The 18,357-nt window shown below is 38.9% G+C and overlaps 1 protein-coding gene across 11 annotated transcripts in view; it reads left to right on the plus strand.

Moving 5' to 3' along the window:
• Positions 1–18,357, plus strand: part of GPHN (gephyrin) — a 293,631-nt gene that overhangs the window by 50,194 nt on the left and 225,080 nt on the right. For 2 of the 11 annotated variants that reach the window (XM_065686701.1, XM_065686702.1), the window contains exon 1: positions 13,503–13,545. The exons of 8 other annotated variants lie outside the window; for them this stretch is intronic. The gene's annotated coding sequence lies outside the window, so the exon portion shown is untranslated. Of the gene's footprint in view, positions 1–13,499; positions 13,546–18,357 lie in introns of those variants that run through there. One more of the 11 variants, XM_065686696.1, reaches the window with a different exon arrangement.

Consider the following 18,357-nt stretch of genomic DNA (forward strand, 5'->3'; position numbering starts at 1 on the left):
CAGGCTTCTTCCAAGTCAATGACCCACCCCTTCTCATTGCTTTGTCACATAGCTACCCAAATAGGTATTTCTGATACTGTTGCCAAGGGAAGTTCAGGTTTATATGGTGTTACTAATAGGACTAGCTAGCAACTGTTGGCCTGGCAAGATGCTGCTCCTCAGAAGGTCACCAGTACTTCTCCTCAGTTAGCTGTGAAGCTTGGCTGTTTCTCACGTAACAGGTGTTGAAATCCAGCTGTTCCTTCTGGTGTCATCTGTGATTTTTTGTCACTTCTCACATTGTTATCTGTCACATCCAGCAGTTCCTTGTGTCCTGCTCAATTAGCTTAAGCTCAGGCCTGGCCCTGGTTGGCAGCCTGGCTGTTTGCCAGTAGCCCTGACAAGAGGTACAGGAGTACAGGAAAGGTCTGTACAGTTTCACTGTTCACACCTTCATAGGTATTTGTTATTGGTGAGGGTCTGAGGAGCCATATAACACAGAATCACAGACAGTTCTGTGCTCTGACCACTACAGCTATCCTTAGTAAAGAAATCAATGCTGTGATGGAAGCCGGAAGGTATGGTTTCATGCCCTCTAATTCAGCGTACTTCTGCGTTGTTGCTAAACAGTTTCTTCCTTGTCGTGGAAGTCTTCCAATCCATGTACCTGCTGCAGGCACCCTGCTTGGCTCCCTGCAGACATGTAGACATTTCCTTAGCTGCCTTGCAGCTCTTCTCCCCTGCTGAGAAGGTCCAGCAGAGCTTACTAGGCCTGATTGATCTTGATAGGTTGGAATTGAGCCAGAGCAGCAGCCAGGGCATGGTAAAAATACAACCTTCTTCTCAGCTGTGCAGCATTTTAAACAAGATACACAGTGTACGGAGCTGGAGTAAACTGACCACAGATGATGATTTCAAGATCAGATGGAGTTGCAGGTGTGAAGGACTAGACTGTCATAGAAATTATTTTAAGGTTTCCATTGCACCCCATAAGTCAACAGTTTTTCAGAACACTGCACTGTCAGTGAAGATGCCTTCCAGATATACTTTCTTCATGCTTTTAGGTACTTTGTAGGGAAAAGAGCAGGAAGGTAGACTTTTCAGTCAGCAACAGTAAGTTGAAGTATGAGGAATTCCAGTAAGAATGATGATAATGATCACTTACTTATGGAATGTCATCAAAGTTTTTATGTCTTGAAAAATGCACAATGTAATTTATTTATTTCAGGAAGACTGGTGAGTAGGGCTGTTCATTTTTTTGTTTTGGGGAAGGGAAGATTATGACTGAAATAGGAACCAGCTTAAACCTTTGCTCCGAGTGCAAGCTATTCTTTAAAGAATTAAAGCAACCTGATTTTTTTCCTTTGGCTTTATCAGTTTCCTGCCATGCTTAGAGCCACAAGTGGTACATGAGCCCTAAAAATTAAGAATTCTGTCAGGTTTGGAAAGCAAGCCTACTGATTTGCAGACTACTTCAATTTACCAGCTATGTTTTTGTGTTTGAAATGCAAGTTGTGAACATACAGTGTTCACTGTGGAGTATAGCTGTGCGAATCATGTGCAAGGTGGATCAGATTTTAGGTATAATTTTTCTTCTGGGTTTTTCAGCAAAGCTGTCAGTCAATGAAGTCAGCAGATAAGGATTTTATCACAACATGCTGATAGCAGAAATAATAGTTAAAATAATGCAATCTTAACTAGTGATTTTGTTTTTGTGGGAAACAAATTAGCATACTGTTTTACAACAAATCAGTCCTGGCACTGTGCTTTGATACTTACTTTATTGTGTTAAAAAAAATTAATTTACTGAGTTTGGGGAAGAAAGAGAAATCCCGGTTAGGAGAAAATGGAGATCCCTTGTGGGCATGGGTTTGTGTTTGGGTTTTTGTAGGGGTTTTGTTGTTATTCTTGATGTTTTGTTTTGTGTTTTGTTTTGTTGTTGTTCCTTTTTTTAAACTAGTCAAAACTTTGACATTTGGAAAGTGGTTCAATATTTCATTAAGAATTATAACAGTTCTACTATCTGTTAACTGGAGCACTGTTTCAATTGTTGTGACATTTAAAAGGGAAGTAACAGATCAAAGAGATTTTTTTGTTTATTTTAACTCTTATCTTCCACTTACAGAAAGGTTTTTCTTGTATTTCTATAGTACTTATAAATTGGTTTTCAGGTGAGAGGCCAAATAATATTCTAGTGCTGCAAACTATGAATTCTGAGTAACATATTTACAGGCATCAGTCGTAGGTTACCAACATCTTATGAAGAGAGTAATGAAGAAGTATACCCTGCTGTTCTGCATGTTATGTCAACAGTGTTTATGCCTTATTAATTTTTATGATCTCTGTTTTAATGTTTTATTAGTAGTAGCTTATAAAAAGTTAAGAAATAATGGTATTCTCATTTGTTTTGACTACCCTCATGCCTAGATGAAATTTTCTGATTTTGGGTAGATGCCTTGTCTGTATGTTTTAATTTATTACAGAAATAGTTTGTTTTCAAGTCCTTAAGTGCTCCATCTGGATTGTCGTGGAACTGAAGTGGGTCTTGCTGTGCTAGATAGAATTGAAAGGATAGCTTCATAAATGTGTGGCTCAGAATCCAGCAATGTGTGGGCTGTGTGCATACTTGCTTGCTGCAGGAGATCTGAGAATGCCAACAACATTATATTTATTGCAGTGAAAAGTTGCATGCTAATGAGCTGGTGTGGCTCAGGAAAATACCTGAAATCTTCACTTCGCTGCTGAGATGTGAAGACTTTCTGGAACATCTCAGAGAACTGTGTGGTATTTGATTCCGGGAAGTGGACGGAAGTTGCCAAACTGAGAGAAAATCTTGACAGGAAGATCCTATCCCCTCAAAGGCACAGGCAATGGTTTGGCTTTCAAGCCTTTTGCATTTAATATACTTCATCCAGCAGACCTGAGTTTCTGTATTTCAAAGTTTCGTTGTTTTAGTTTATTTTCTGGGAAAAAAAAAAAAAAAGAAAAAAAGAAAGCTTTAGAGATGCAGAGCTCTTTCTCTGGTTTTGTTGTTCTTATTTCAAGCAGAAAATTCAGAAAGTTGTGTCTCAGAGCATTGACTGACTTGTGTTTCTGCTGTCGGAGTTCAGAGGCTTTTTTATCAGATTATTTAAAGTAACAAATGGTGAAAATCTAAAATTGTACATTCCTATTTATTTTTAAAGAGGATTTAATCTCAGCTAGATTTCAAATCTAGTCCCTATCCATGTTTTTTTGCATGTGTTTGTAGTGCACATCATGGATCTCCTTGTCTATCTTAGCTTTAGCTACTTGGATTTTCTTGGATGTTGTGGTAGCTGTTATGGTGAACAGCTGCTTCTCTGAAACACTGATGTTCTGTTCAGGCCTGGAACAAAACTCCAGTATACATTTGTTGTGTAACTTAGTTGCTAAAAATCACAGCTGTGTCATAAGCAGAGAAGATCCATCTTGCATCTGTTCAACTGATTTTTTGGGGGTTTTTTTTGGTTTGGTTTTTTTTTCTTTACACTCTATTGGGAAAGAAGTGTTAGCCATTGTAACAGTGTAAACATTTTCTGTTTTGCATTTGTACTGAGAAGTTTGCTAATTAGTCATCTTGCTGTTTCTGAAGAAGAAATCTTTAAAATTTCACTGCAGGGAAAGGAATCTCTGTTGTAGCAACAGATGCTCTGCCTTGTTAGTAAAGGCAGAAGTCTTTCATATGCATTTAGTGGCTCTTGACTGAAAAAACAGGCCTGAGACAAAGGATGACTCCAATTATGACATGAAGGTAGGAATAGTGCTGTTTGTCATTGCTTCTAGTTGCAGATTTTAGTTCAGACTGGAGCCTCTTATCTTCCTACAGCCTGCTATCACCCTAAGTTGCAGAATACTGTTTTCTTACTTGGCCAGGAGCGTTTGAGGCTATGGCTTTTAATGTGACTCTTGCCATTTAGAAATAGTAATTACAGCTGACATGATACTTATGTGACGGACTACTCTTCTCTCTGTGTGTGTTCAGAAATAGTGTGATTGTGATTTGTGTCCAGAACTGCCATCCATCAGTAAGGTGGATCAGTCTCGTGGTTTAAACCCAACCACACAGCTCGTCCACTCACTCCCTCCTCCCTTCTTGCCCTCCCCCTACACCTGGAGGGACGGAGAGAAGAATCAAAAAGAATGTAACTCCCACGGGTTGAGATAAGAACAGTTTAGTAACTACGGTATAACACAGATCACTACTGCTACCACCAATAATAATATTAATAAAGGAAATAACAAGAGGAAAGAATACAACACCTCAGCACCAGCCGACTGATAACTTGCCTCCCCACCCCAAACAGAGCACCGACCGATACCTCGTCCAACCCCATAGTGAAGTAGCCCTTCTGGGTCACTCTCTGTTACATCCTGGGCATGACGTGCTGTGGTATGGAATACCTCTTTGGTCAGTTTGGGTCAGGTGTCCCGTCTCTGCTTCTTCCCAGCTTCCCCTCCTCCCTGGCAGAGCATGAGGCTCAGAAAGTCCTTGGTCAGACTAAAACATTTGTGTTATCAGCTCTGTTCCCAGGCCAAAAGTCAAAACACAGCGCTGCACCAGCTACTAAGAAGGAGAAAAATAACTGCTACTGCTGAACCCAGGACAATCAGGAACTTGAAATAGTTTGAGCAACCTCTGTCTTCATTTGTTCAATTGAAGTAAGTTTGAGTCCTTATTGTACGAAAGAATTTGCCCAGGAGACTAATCACTTCCAAGGCTTTTAGTGTGCCAGAAGAACAGGCAGTATATAATGGGCATGCCAGGTGTGTGCTTTCAGACTTTTGGGGTAGAGTCTGCAGGTAGCTGTTTTTTTTTCCTCAGAGAATGTACATCAGGTTCAGTAGATTTGATCTGAAGTTCCTTTGTGGTATGTGGAAAAAGTAGTAAGACTTTGGTGACAGATTGCATAAAGAAAATTCGCTCCAGTACCTAGACCATTTTGCTCATTTACTTCTATAAAATAAATTTTCCTCTGTTGGCAGAAGCATAGTTTTGCTGATACAACTGTGTATATGCTTGGTATGTTTTCTAGTCCAGGATGGCAGTTTGAAACTGCACTACTACCCATATGCCCCAGGTAAAAATGTATACTATCAAATTGCTCTCAGTAGCTGCTCTCTTGGGATGTAGTAATGGTTTGTGTTTTAGAGGAAAAAAACTCAAATAATCATAATGCTTAATGTTTAGTAGCCTTCATAAAGGAGACCCAATTGTTCACCTCTCATCCTTTCATACTTTTTACTTTCCCTAGAGGATAAGTAAGAAAAGTCACATAGTTCTAGGTTTTTTAATTACTTCATACTTGAGGCTTTGCTATTGAACATCTTTGTAAAACACTTAAACCAGGGGAGAAAACCACCCCAAAAGTACTGTTCCACTCCTTCATGTGAAATAGCAAAAAAGAGAGCTAGACCCTGCTGAAATCCCTTTACCTTTTTAAATAATCAAAAATCAGTTATCCTGCAGAACTTCACTTTCACCTTTCACTAGCAATTGTTTAGGTATTGCAGATTCTGAAAGAGCTTCTGGAAAACAGTTTCTTCACAGACTCTGGCCATGGGGTTTTTTTGGGGGGTTTTTTGGGTTTTTTTTGTTTGTTTGTTTGTTTTTGGGGTTTTTTGTTTGTTTTTTCTGGTTTGTTTGTTTGCTTTGGGGGGTTGTGTGTCTTTGGTTTGTGGGTTTTTGGGTTTTTTTTTTTTTTTACCTTTTTTTATTTTAAATTTCAAGGCGTTTCTTGTCCAGGAGCTGTCTGTATATTTTGATAATTTTCTGCTTCCTGAACTGTTGCCTTTCCTTTGCCTGTGTGATTTTCTTCTGCTTAAGGTCCTTGTAGATGATTTTGTTATCTTTGACATCTTCCCTTGTTTGTTCTTTCCATTTTTTCCCCCTTCGCAAGGTCTGTTCTCAGACCATGGCAGGGAAGATGTTCAGATAATTGACTCTAACTATTATCTTTATGCCACCAATTTGTAAAATACTTCACTACTGATGAACTGCCTCTTCTGTCTGAAATAATAACCCAGTGTCTCCAGATCTCCAAGTCGTTGTAAAGGCATGCTTAAGGTGGGAGAGAGGTTAGCTAATATTTAGTTACTGTTGCTAGGCTTGACTGATGCCCAGTTTTGCTAAAATTATTTCAGAAAGCTACAGGGTACTTAAGCAGAAACCAAAAGTACAGCTCTCATTTCTAAAATAAAAGCAGATTATTTCTAGCTAATTGCTATAGTTTACGTAATATCAAGCAAAAGAAAAAAATAAGATAATCAGGCTTTCAAAATATTATGTTGAGGAAAACAAACATTTCTGAAGCATATCACTGTAGAAGCAAAATCATCTCATTTACATATTCTTTCATAATAGATGTGGGGATTCTGATACTGAATCCCATGTTGTCTGTGGCACCTTACTAGTTTTTTATGACTTAACTATCAGATTCTTTCTTAAACACCTTTAGATATTTTATCTGCTGCCAGTTACATGTGGGAAGAAAATCTAGTCAACACCTTTACTTTTTAAGAATGCTTTAAAAATTGCTTGAGTAGCTTTGGTTTAAGTGAGAACTTCTTTGATTTTGTTGGGTGATGTCGTATACTTCCTTGAGTTTTCTTTGTCACTTTACCATTCAAACAGGATATCTTTTTAGCTTTATTTTTCCCATCTCTGTAGGCTAGTCTTGCTTACTGTGTGGAGATGAATATTGGAAGGACTAAGAAAAAATTATCTTTAAGGTCACTTCTTATCCAAACCATTCTATGATTCCATTACAGGCTGCCAATTTATTATATTCTTTGCTGATTTCTCAGTTATGCAGGAAAGTGGTCTCCCTGCTCCTTCTAGTGCTGGGGCTGTGGCTGTAAGAACAGGTTCTGCCATTACTTCAGCAGCTACTCCAGGCCTGGCTGCCTATAGTCTGGGCTAGATACAGATCGCTGGATTGTGGCTGACTCTGACATGCTGTCCTGGGTTCAGCAGTAGCAGTCATTTTTCTCCTTCTTAGTAGCTGGTGCAGTGCTGTGTTTTTGACTTTCAGCCTGGGAACAGCGCTGATAACACCGATGTTTTTAGTTGCTGCTCAGTAATGTTCACTCTGACCAAGGACTTTCTGAGTCTCATGCTCTGCCAGGGAGGAGAGGAAGCTGGGAGGAAGCCAAGACAGGAACTGACCCAAACTAGCCAAAGGGGTATTCCATACCGCAGCACATCATGCCCAGTTTATAAACTGAGGGCAGTTACCTGGAAGGGCTAGATCACTGCTCGGTTGGGCTGGGTATTGGTTGGTGGGTGATGAGGTGTTGTCTTGTCTTCCCTTGTTATTTCCCTTATCATTATTGGTGGTAGCAGTAGTGGTTTTGTGTTATACCTTAGTTACTGGGCTGTTCTTATCTCAACCCGTGGGACTTACATTCTTTTGATTCTCCTCCCCATCCCTCCGGGAGCAGGGGGGGAGGAAGGGGAGGGTGTGAGCAAGCAGCTGCGTGATTCTGAGTTACTGGCTGGCCTTAAACCACAACACATGCTCTGATCTAACTTGGGTACTGTGGGACTCCTGTGTTGGAGAGATCATTGCCCTGCCTGACTTGTAAGACCTCTTTACTTCTGGGAGTAGGAACCATCAAATAAAATGAGTATTTAACATGCTCAAATAAAGGGAGGTGGTTGTGCATGTACAGTGTAGTATTTAACTTCCTGATATACTGTCTTGTGGATACTAAATGTTTTATATTCATAATGGAATGAATGAAAGAAGCTTTCACTGGAGAAAATAGGGATAAATAGTGCTTCAGGTCTTCGTAGTCACTGAAAAGTTCTGTAGAAATATCACCACATGCTTGGCATAATGCTTCTTAGGTTTGTTCTGTTTGCCACTGTAAAAGAAGCCAAATATATGTCTGACCCAGCACGCTCCCTCTGGTGTTCTTAATATAAGGTTATTTAACTACCTCAGGAATGGCAATGGCATTGATGTTATGGAATGCTCTTCATCTGATGTTAAAAGAAGAATTACAAGAAATTATCGCTGTCATTATCATACTATTCTCAGTACAGTTCATTTCCCTGCAACTAGCAGGTAATGATCCTTCCTTCTGTTCAGTTACAACAGTGTGACAGCAAATGAAGACATGCATGTTTAGCTAGCAAGGTACTGAACATTCTTCCTGATCATATATGGCCGTTTTGGTGTTTTGGTTTGGGTTTTTTTCAGTGCTTTTTTCCACAAGGTAGTCTATCCATGCTGTGTTAAAAGTCATAGTGTTTTAAAATGTAAAAGTAAAACCATTACTTAACCATATGTTGGCTGGAGTAATAGGTACAAGAAAACAGCACAAATGATGCAGCTGTGTTTCAAGTTAACTGGTTTCCAGCAGAAGGAAACTTTGTGCTTTTGCTCTGCTCTTACAGCTACGTCTGGTTTACATGGTTGAACATTTCAAAAGCAAACCCAAGCCAAGACGATGAATGTGAAAAGGAGAGATAAAATATTGAGTGAACTTACAGGTGAAGATACAGTTCCATTTCTTGAAGTGGAACTTGAATCTTTTTTATGTATGTTTCCAACAATTTAGTTTTTCATTTGAAAGCCATATTTTCCCTTTTTCTGCTTAGTCTGTAGCCCTGACCTCCCCAGGAGAAACAGTTGCATATAGCTGATGTGCTATTTATATAAACAGACTTAGATATCTGCTATCTGACTCTGTGTGGGTGGTTCAAGAGATGGATCACTTAGTCTAGTATTTTAAGGCAACTAAAACTAAATTTGGCATAAGACTATGGTTAGACCAGTGAAAAGCTCATTATAACCATCCCAATTCAACAAGTGGTATGTCCAATTTATATATTACTACTTTTTTTAAATAGGTTAGCAACTTGAAGGGTTCATACCTCTCCCCAGAATACAACCCTTTCCTGAATTCAGCAAATTCAAAAATGTTTTCAAAACACATGGCTGCAGATAAAAGACTTTTCTAGCTCTTTCACTTTTTTTTTCAAAGGTAGATGTTAATGTCTATTATAGTATCCCTGAATGTCCATCAACTCAAACCTGTTCCTGCTTTACCAATCAAAAGTTACAGGTTTTGGTGATAACTGGCCCAAATTAAAATTCAGTGATAAACTGCATACATTAATCCCACCTGTAGGTTTGTATAAAGTGTGGTTGTTAGTTTCTGTGACATGCAAGGTTTTATGTAAAATACAGACACAAAATATATCAAATTTTAGGAAATATAACATGGAAAAACATTACACTGAGATTTTACTATTGCCATAGACAAGAAAACTGTTTTCTTTCACTGTAAAGCAACTGTCTGCTTGAAGTTGCATCTGCTTAGGTGTCAAGATACTTATTAAAAGGTTTTGATAGCTGTTGGGTTAGGAGGCAATTGCATGTGGACTTCCAACAGGTAATTATTCTTTCCAGAATGGTTGAGTCACTCAGAAATCCAGAAGAGTTTTGAAACTGCTGTCTAAAAAAGCTGGTGATCAGTAAACTTGAAGGAACAAGGAGTATGAGAGTTTGAATACAAATGAAAAAAAAGAGAAACTTGTGTGTGTATTTATTGCAGCCCCCAAATCCTTTTCTTATCTAAAGTAAGGGTGCAAGTCTTGTGTAAGAGGCTCATGGATTCCTTGGATGGAAGGCATCTTGACATCTGACTCACATTGCAGAGAATGAGATATGCTTTAAGATTAAGAATGGATTTATATCTGACTTCACATCAGAAATATGAACACCTTTTTAGAATTTCTGTTAATATATCTTGGAATTGGGGACGTTATTATTAGGAATATTGCAAGTAAGCTGTTCTATTTGACTTGTATTGAGTTTTTTCACGACAGTAGGTTATATTTGTGGGAAATCCTCATGTGGCAGTCCTTAAAATAAACATACTGCACTACTCTTGCCCTTTGTCGTGGTTTAAGCCCAGCTGATAACTTGGAACCATGCAGCCGCTCGCTCACTCCCCTTTTTCTTCTCACCGCTTCCAGAGAGATGGGGAGGAGAATCGAAAGAATAGGCTTATCCCATAGGCTGAGATAAGAACAGCCCAGTAACTAAGGTATAACACAAACCACTGCTGCTACCACTAATAATAATAATGATAATGGAAATAACAAGGAAGAGAATACAACTGCTCACCACCTGATGACTGATTCCCAGCCCAGCCTGAGCAGCAATAATAATAATAATGATAATGGAAATAACAAGGAAGAGAATACAACTGCTCACCACCTGATGACTGATTCCCAGCCCAGCCTGAGCAGCAATATGGGCCTTCTGGGTAACTCCCCCCAGTTTCTATACTGGGCATGACGTGCTGTGGTATGGAATACCTCTGTGGTTAGTTTGGGTGAGGTGTCCTGTCTCTGCTTCCTCCCGGCTTCCCATGCCCCTGTTCACTGGCAGAGCATGAGACTGAAGAAGTCCTTGATCAGAATAAACATTACTCGGCAACAACTAAAAACATCGGTGTTATCAGCATTGTTCCCAGGCTGAAAGTCAAAACCACAGCACTGCACCAGCTACCAAGAAGGAGAAAAATGACTGCTACTGCTGAACCCACAGCACCCTTGCAGTGCTGTTCCCCAGGGCATGAGATAAAAGTATAGCTGCACAAAGTTGTCAGTGACAGTGATGAAGCCGGTAACTGGAGTTCTCTGTGGAAAAAAAGATTCTGGTGGTTGCTGTTAGGAAAAAGCGTAGCTAATTAGGAAGATAATAGGGAACATGTTTTTGTCTCTTTGTAAAAATAGCTTTTAGTTGTTGTTCTTTTGATATAAACATCTCTTAAGACATGGATAGGTACTTAGAAAGTTTCTATTCTAGGAAATTAATATTTCTGATAATCATTCTAATAGATGTGTAGGCATATGGGGAAAATAATAGTGTGGTGATATCAAACATTTTTCATTTAGTCTCTTTTTTCCCCTTTTATTATTCCTTCAGCTGTCATTTGTAAGCTGTGAATGGAAATTTCTGTACTAAGGTTACCCCCAGTCTTCTCCTTCCTCTCCAAAAGTAACGTTAGTCAACTTTCAAGCAGAATCCTTTCCTAACACGTAATGTGAAATTGAATATTAAATTCTGTTTTATTAAGGACAAAATGAAAGTGTCTGTTGCTATAGAACGTCTTACAAGGGGTATCCATGAAACTAAAATTATGGTAGGTGCCAGAAATATATTTAATTGGAAGAATGTTACTCAAAACCAATAAAGTTTATTTGGATTCCTTTCCATTCATAATCTCAAAATATAATGCATATTTCCTTAATAAGAGGAAAAAAAATATTCTATAAAAATTAAAGTACATGTACTTCCACCAATTAGGGACCTTATTCGGCCTTATTCTTGTTAAAATTATGCATTTGAAAACTGTTAAATGTTGTAGAGGTTATAAATCTTAGCACATTAAATTTAGTAAAGAGCCTGGATTTGAAATGCCTGTCTCCTTCAGCCTGAACAGCATGTCAGTCTGTAATCATCAGATTTTTCCTTTCCTAGGGGGAACTTCATTCATCAATGCTGTAAATATGTAGCTATGCATTTCTTTATAACTTCATCTTTTTTGGTGAACAGTAAACCTTCTTTACCATCCCAGGAGTACAATGGATAAAAAAACCCACCTAGTTTTCCTGCCAGGTTTTCTGCAATTTGTCATCTCAGCATATCAGTTTGTCTGAAAGTGGAATTTATTTATCTGCTCTGATGCAGGGAAGTATTATTCCTTTCCATAAATTGCAAATGAAGGAGTGGAGATTTAAAGTTTCTCTAGTCGAAAGTGTGATATTATTTTGATGTCTGCTCTGAGACCTCCTACCTTTCTAAATTCTACATATTAATAATGTATTTCCTTGCTTCAGTGTGCCTTGATGGCTGTTGCCATTTAGGACTGGTTTACAGGGATGCCCATGTCAGACACCACATGTTAAAGACTTGACCCAGTGCTTCACAGCAGGTGTTGGTGGCAAGGGTAAAAACAAATGCTCCAAGGAAGCAACTTCTCTGATCCAGGACAGGCTCTTCTGGACTAGTGAAGTGTTGTTGATTCACATTTAGAAGCTTACCATTTTAGACAAAAATAAAGAGGATGAAAGAGACACTTAAGACTCAACTGTTGATTGTGATCTGTAGCCTAAGCATATGAAGTTTCTTTTGAAATGGAGTAAAAAAAAGAATCCTTTTTCTGTGTATTCCAGTCCTGTAAGTAGGTAGCAGGGATTTTAAATAAGGCGGGCAGGCTGCCATATAACTAGAAAATAGCAAATTCTGTTGCCTCTCTTTAGGCAGGAATGGAATTATCAGGCATTTTAGTTTGACTAAAGGACAATAGTCTTCAAATATTAAGGACAGAATAATTCAAAATAGGAAGGCAAACATAAAGTAGCAAACATGAAATTCAGCATTGACAAGATTTTGCTAAGGTTAAACTTTCTTTCATTAAGTAGACTGGATTTTCTTTTTCCTGCAACGTAAATCTAGATTTAATTTGTCTGATCTTCAGTCAAACAAGTAGTAATAGGTGTACATGAGAAGGCAGTTAAATTGGTCAGGGTTAGACCACTGCCACTTACTCTACAGAACTCCTTTGTTACAGTGCCTTTATAATGGCTAAATACAAAATTTAAAATGATTATATGATGTCTGAATGTATTTATCTTGTCCTGTTGAAAAACATGACACAAATAAAAGAGAATAGACTTATTGGAGCATTGGGATAATATTCTTCTAGTTCTTCCTAATAGTATTGCCATTGGTGCAGTAATAGCTGGGAAACATCATGGATGCAGATCAGAGTAGTGTGTAAAAGAAAGTGAGTCCTTCTAGACTGACATAAAAGGTTAAGTCGTTATAATGCATAATGCAGGTTTTTGTATTTGATAGCTAGAAAAATGTTGCAATAAATTTCTTCTATCAGCTGAAAATGGCGGAGAAGAGTAAGTTTAAGGAGTGAGTACAGGTTGATTGGGAGAGAACTGTATACTGTCAGTGTGATGTAGCTAAGCAAAAGAAACTTCAAAAACTAGGTTGCAGTAAGCATTTTTAAAAGCCGTTTTTAAAAGCCTAGTCTTTGCTTCAGGTCACTACCTTTTTGTCCCAGTCTTGGAAGGAAAAAACAAAAAAGCCCTACTTGAACCCCGGAACTGGACAGTTGGCAGTTATACAGAGCATGGTAGTCAAGTCATCCTGGATCAGTATTTCCAAATTCCTTTCCAGCATTCCTTTAGAAGAGCTGTACTGTGGATCAGGAGTCTGCATAAGCAAATGCCAGACAAATTTGTGTCAGGAATGAGATGCAGAAGACTTAGGGTGATTGACAGTTGGAATAACTTTTGTTAGGACTCCAAGAAAAGGGAAGGTATCTCTGCTGAAAGTATGGTCCTTCTCCAGCAGCCATGTAGAGCCAGACTGAGCATGCAGGAGGAAATTCTAATATTTTTTTTTTCAGGCTACATCTATGATTGTTGAAACAACTGTTCCCTGTCTGTTCTAGGAAGAAAGCTGTGGACCAGATTCTGCAGACTGGTCAATTGATCCCTGCTGACAGGTGAATTGAATTACTGGGTGAGATTGTTTGGAGTATTGTAAAAATGGTGAAACTAGATGATACAAATTGATACAGACTCAGAAATGACAGCTGACTTCAAGTCTTCCTGTACAGAATGATTTATGTTGGAAGCAGGAAAGATCAGAGAAGTGTTTCAGCTATCACCTAAACCCAAAGGTTTATGCAACACCTGAGTGTAGGCAGTCAACTATCTCTTGCTAATGGTTTTCCTACCTCCCCTTTCTTGTCTCTAGGGAGAATGGCGGGGTCTGTGACTGTGTAGTTATGTGGCTGTACACTTTTTCAGTCAGATGTAAGAGAATGTTTCAGAGCAAAATCCAGTAGTGTTTTCCCTTTCCTTCAAGAATTATTTTGAGTTTCTTGGTAGCAGCAGTGAAAAGTTCAATCAATCCTAAAAAAGAATTTAATTTAGTCTGTGATGTTAAGAGGAAGCTAAGAGTTCTCTTACCCACATTTAAGTTAGAAAACTTTCATCCGGGACCTCTGAAGATTCAATCAAAATCGGATTATAAAAGGAACTTAACACTGGCGACTGTCAGCTAGAGTATTATTTTTTTTCTTTTATCCATTGTACAGGCTTTTTCTGTATACTGTTTATGTGCTTCCAGACAACTATTTAAAGCATTAGAAATATTTGTGATTGTTTAAGGCAACAGCTCTTACAGTTGGAGGTGGTGTTATATTTGTCATTCTATAAAGAGGTGATAATGTGACTCACTATACAGAAAAGGAATCTGTGTTCCATTTCTTGGATTTTTTTGGTTGGTTTTTTTTTTTTTTTTTTTAACAGACTGCTGAAAATGTCTGTACTCTGCATTATGGAACTGAAAGAGTCAACTTAAAATCTGTAATTTGTCTTCCACAGAAGATATCAGTTTATTTGAAATTTGGAATATAACTTCTCTGGCGAAAAGAGAAGCAAAATTAAAAACTAAGTTTGCATTGTCGGTGTGAGCAGAGCAAATCTTATGGTTACAACTGTACCTGTTGTTCACAAATCTTACTTACATACTTGTTACATTAGTGTCATAATGATTCTGACAAATCAGTTTCTTGGGGAGACTAGTTTGGTAGCAGCAGCCCAGTCTCCATTTATTAGTAGAATTTTAAACTTGCCAACAGCCTCATATGGCCCAAGAGAATGCGAATTGAAGAACTGCTCATCCGTGGACTCCTTGTTTTGGGAAATGTGATAAGCTGGTAATGCTTTTAAATATTCTGTTAGGGAATAGCTGAGAGAGCTAGGGTTTCTCAGAAATTGGAGATTCAAAGGAAGAGGCCCAGCTGGCAGCCAGGCTGCCTGTTTTACCTGGAGGAGCAAGTATGCAACATGTTATTTGCTATGTGTTCTGATGGAAACTTTAGTTAGAAGAGTGAGCTTTGTTATGGCTGTTACATATTTAGCTTAGGAGACCCCAATGGCAGACTGTGCTGTGCTTGATTTTCATGTGTGGCTTTTGAATCACAGATCAGAGAATAAAGCTTGTAGTCAAAAAAAGCCCCAAGACAACCCAGAATATTGCTACCCAGGCTGGAAACTGCTCATTTTCTGTTGCAGCATGGCAAAAGGATGACATTACTAAGAGTTCTCATGTACTGTTCTACGGTCAGTCTGGTCACAAACAGTATCAATCCCAGATAATTTTATGGGACAGTTTATGCTGTAATTATTTATTGTCTGTGTTGCAGCAGCACCTAGTGGTTCAAATTAAGATCAGGAACAAACTTTCATGGCACATGATCTCTGCTGGAAGAGCTTACATTGAAAATAGAATGGAAAGAATAGTGCGCAGGAAGCTAAGGCAGAGAGCAGGGTGATGGCTTATTAGTCACTACAGGAAAGCTGAGGTACACACAGCCAAAGAGACCCAAGTCTCCGTAGAAGAGAGTTACACTTTGGTTGGCTTTGAACAAATACTGCAACCCAACTATCTGTTGCCAAATGTTATCCTTTGGAATTCAGAGCATAGCATTAGGATTGCTCATTATGCATCCCAATGCATAATGCTTCTCTCTCAGTGCATCTTCATAGATATATATTGTACATCAGTATTCAAACTGTCTTGACTTCCTGGAAGGGGATCTGTAAAGAGGGTTTAGTTGAAATTTCCAGGCATATGAAGGACAAGAAATTTATCAGGAGTAGTCAGCATGGATTCACCAAGGGGAAGTCATTCTTGAAATGTGACAAACTTCTGTGATTAAATGAATGGATTGAAAGCTGGTAGAACAGTGTGTGATCAGTGGCACAAAGTTCAGTTCAAGTCCAGTAACTAGTAGTGTACCCCAGAGGCTAACATAGGGTCCAGTCCTATGTAACATCTTCATTAATGATCTGGATGATTGGGCAGAATGTACCCTCAGCAAGTTTGCAGATGACTGGGATGAGTGGCTGATTCACCAAAGGGTCATGCTACTATCCAGAGGGACTTCAACTAGAGAAAGGGGTGTGCAGGAGCATCATGAAGTTCAGCAAGGGGAAGTGTAAAGTCCAGCAGCTGTGAAAGAGCAACCGCAGGCAGCAGGACATGCTCAGGGATGCTCAGTTGGAAAGCAGCTTTGCAGAAAGGACCTGGAGATCCTGGTGGACAAGAAGTTAAAATGAGCCAGCAGTGCACCCTTGTGACCAAGAAGGTTAATGGTACCTGGGGTGTATTGGGCAAACGATCGGCAGCAGGTTGAGGGAGGTGATCCTTCCCCTCTGCTCAGCTCTGGTGAGATCTCACCTGATCTGTGGTTTCCAGATTTGGGCTCTTCAGTACAAGAGCATCATGTGCATATTGTGCATAAGGGCCACAAAGATTACAGGACTTCAGCATTTCTTATTTGAGGAAAGACTGAGAGAGCTGTGACTGTGTAGCCTTGAGAAGAGAAGGCTGAATGTATATAAGTACCTGAAGGAACTGTGCAAAGAAGTCTGAGACAGGTTCTTTTCAGTGGTACCCAGTGAGAGGACCAGAAGCAATTGACACAAACTGAAACACAGGATGTTACCTCTGAACATCAGGAAAAACTTTTTTACTGTGAGGGGACTGAGCAGTGGCAGAGGTTGCCCAGAGATGTTGTGGAGTCTCCCATGTTGGAGAAAGTCAAAAGCTATCTGGATGTGGTCCTGGGCAGCTGTCTGTAGGTTGCCCTGCTTGAGAAGGGGGATTGGAGCAGATGATCTCCAGAGATCCCTTCCACCCTCAGACATTCTGTGATTCTATGATATGATATTCTGTATTTGGTTTTTATTGTTATAAGCTATTTTTCTTGTTTATTCAAATAGGTAGTTCTTACAAATTTTTAATCTTGTGGAAATCCGAACAGCATTCAGAGCTTTCGGATCATTGCCTTAATTAACAAAAATGTTAGCAAACTTCACTCATGATTCATTGGTCTTGGTGTTTAGACACGTAGAAAACAATGGAAGATATTATAAGAAAATTACTTTGGAGAAATGGAATTGCAGATGCTTAAGTAGCCCTGAACCATGGGAAGTTTGGGAGAATATTTAAATTTCTGTTAAAAATAAATAAAAATGTTTGGATTCACTACAGATATTTTTTTGTGAGTTAATTGCTGAGACTTGCAGATTTCAGCTAAGTGTGTCAAGCAAACAAGGAAGAGAAATTAAGGACAGAAACAGGGAGTCTATAATTGTGGCACAAACTTGGTATTCATGCAGCTCCTTTCTGCCAGTCCTAGACAGTTTTGCTTTGTGAAAAGCAAAACATCATTCACTGTGTAGAATTATAACAGTGCTTGTGTAACACTCAACCTATTTAATTTGCAAAAAAATGTGAAACAATAAGATACAAATCTAATTTGCATTCCCAGTCTCACAGCAAAGGCTGTATTTTAAGTCCAGCACATTCTTTGAAGGACATCCTCAGTGAAGGAAACAGAATAGCCTGTCTGTTGAAATAGCCATTTTTGTGGGGGTAAGATGCAACAAACAAATATTTTGGGTATGTTGACGGAGCCCAAGTGATTTGATTAATAAAGCCCTAGTAGCGTAAGAAAAGGAATTACTTAGAAGCTAAGAGATGACAGAAGTTAACCTAGAACATGAAAGACAATAGAAAACTATCACTTTCTGCTTACATTTCTCTTGTCAAGCTTCCTGCTTGCTTGTTTGTCAGCTTTTGAGCTCGATTTTGCTTTCTGCTCAGCAGCATCAGTGCATAGTGAAACCTAGAAGCATTCCTTTGCTGGTTCTTCCCCTCCAGCCATCATCACCCTTTTAGCTTGTCACATTCATAGATTACAGGTCAATTTTCCTCATGATACCAATAGTGAATGTGGTTGTTCTATTTGACTTTTGGATTGGGTTTGTTGTTTTTTTTTTTTTTTTCCCTGACTTCTGCCTGCCTGCCTGGCTGTCTTCAGAATCGGAGCTCCCTGGGGCATGGACCATCCCTTCCTGAATGTCTGGAAAATGCTAGCACATTGTGGCTACTACCATTTACATAAAATAATCTCTAGCAAGTAAAGATTAAGATGAAGAGTGAGATGAGTAACTGTCTGCAAGATGTAACTTTGTCATTCAATCCTGTGGGAACATCTTGTATTTTAAGGTTAGGTAGAAATTCTCATTTTTACTCCCCTAATGTAGCTCTCATAACTGTATGCACTCTTCTGGGATGATTACTAGACATGGAATACATATTTGAAATCATTTTCCCTTCTTGTTATGTCTTGCGAAATCACTGCCATATATAATGAAGTAGGCCTCATGGTAACAGAGGCAGAGATGTATGCTGTGATACACTTAAGATATCTTTCTTCTGCAGAAGCTTTTTAAAG

The sequence above is a fragment of the Lathamus discolor genome, chromosome 6 (assembly GCF_037157495.1).
Source record: "Lathamus discolor isolate bLatDis1 chromosome 6, bLatDis1.hap1, whole genome shotgun sequence".
NCBI classification, from domain to species: domain Eukaryota; kingdom Metazoa; phylum Chordata; class Aves; order Psittaciformes; family Psittacidae; genus Lathamus; species Lathamus discolor.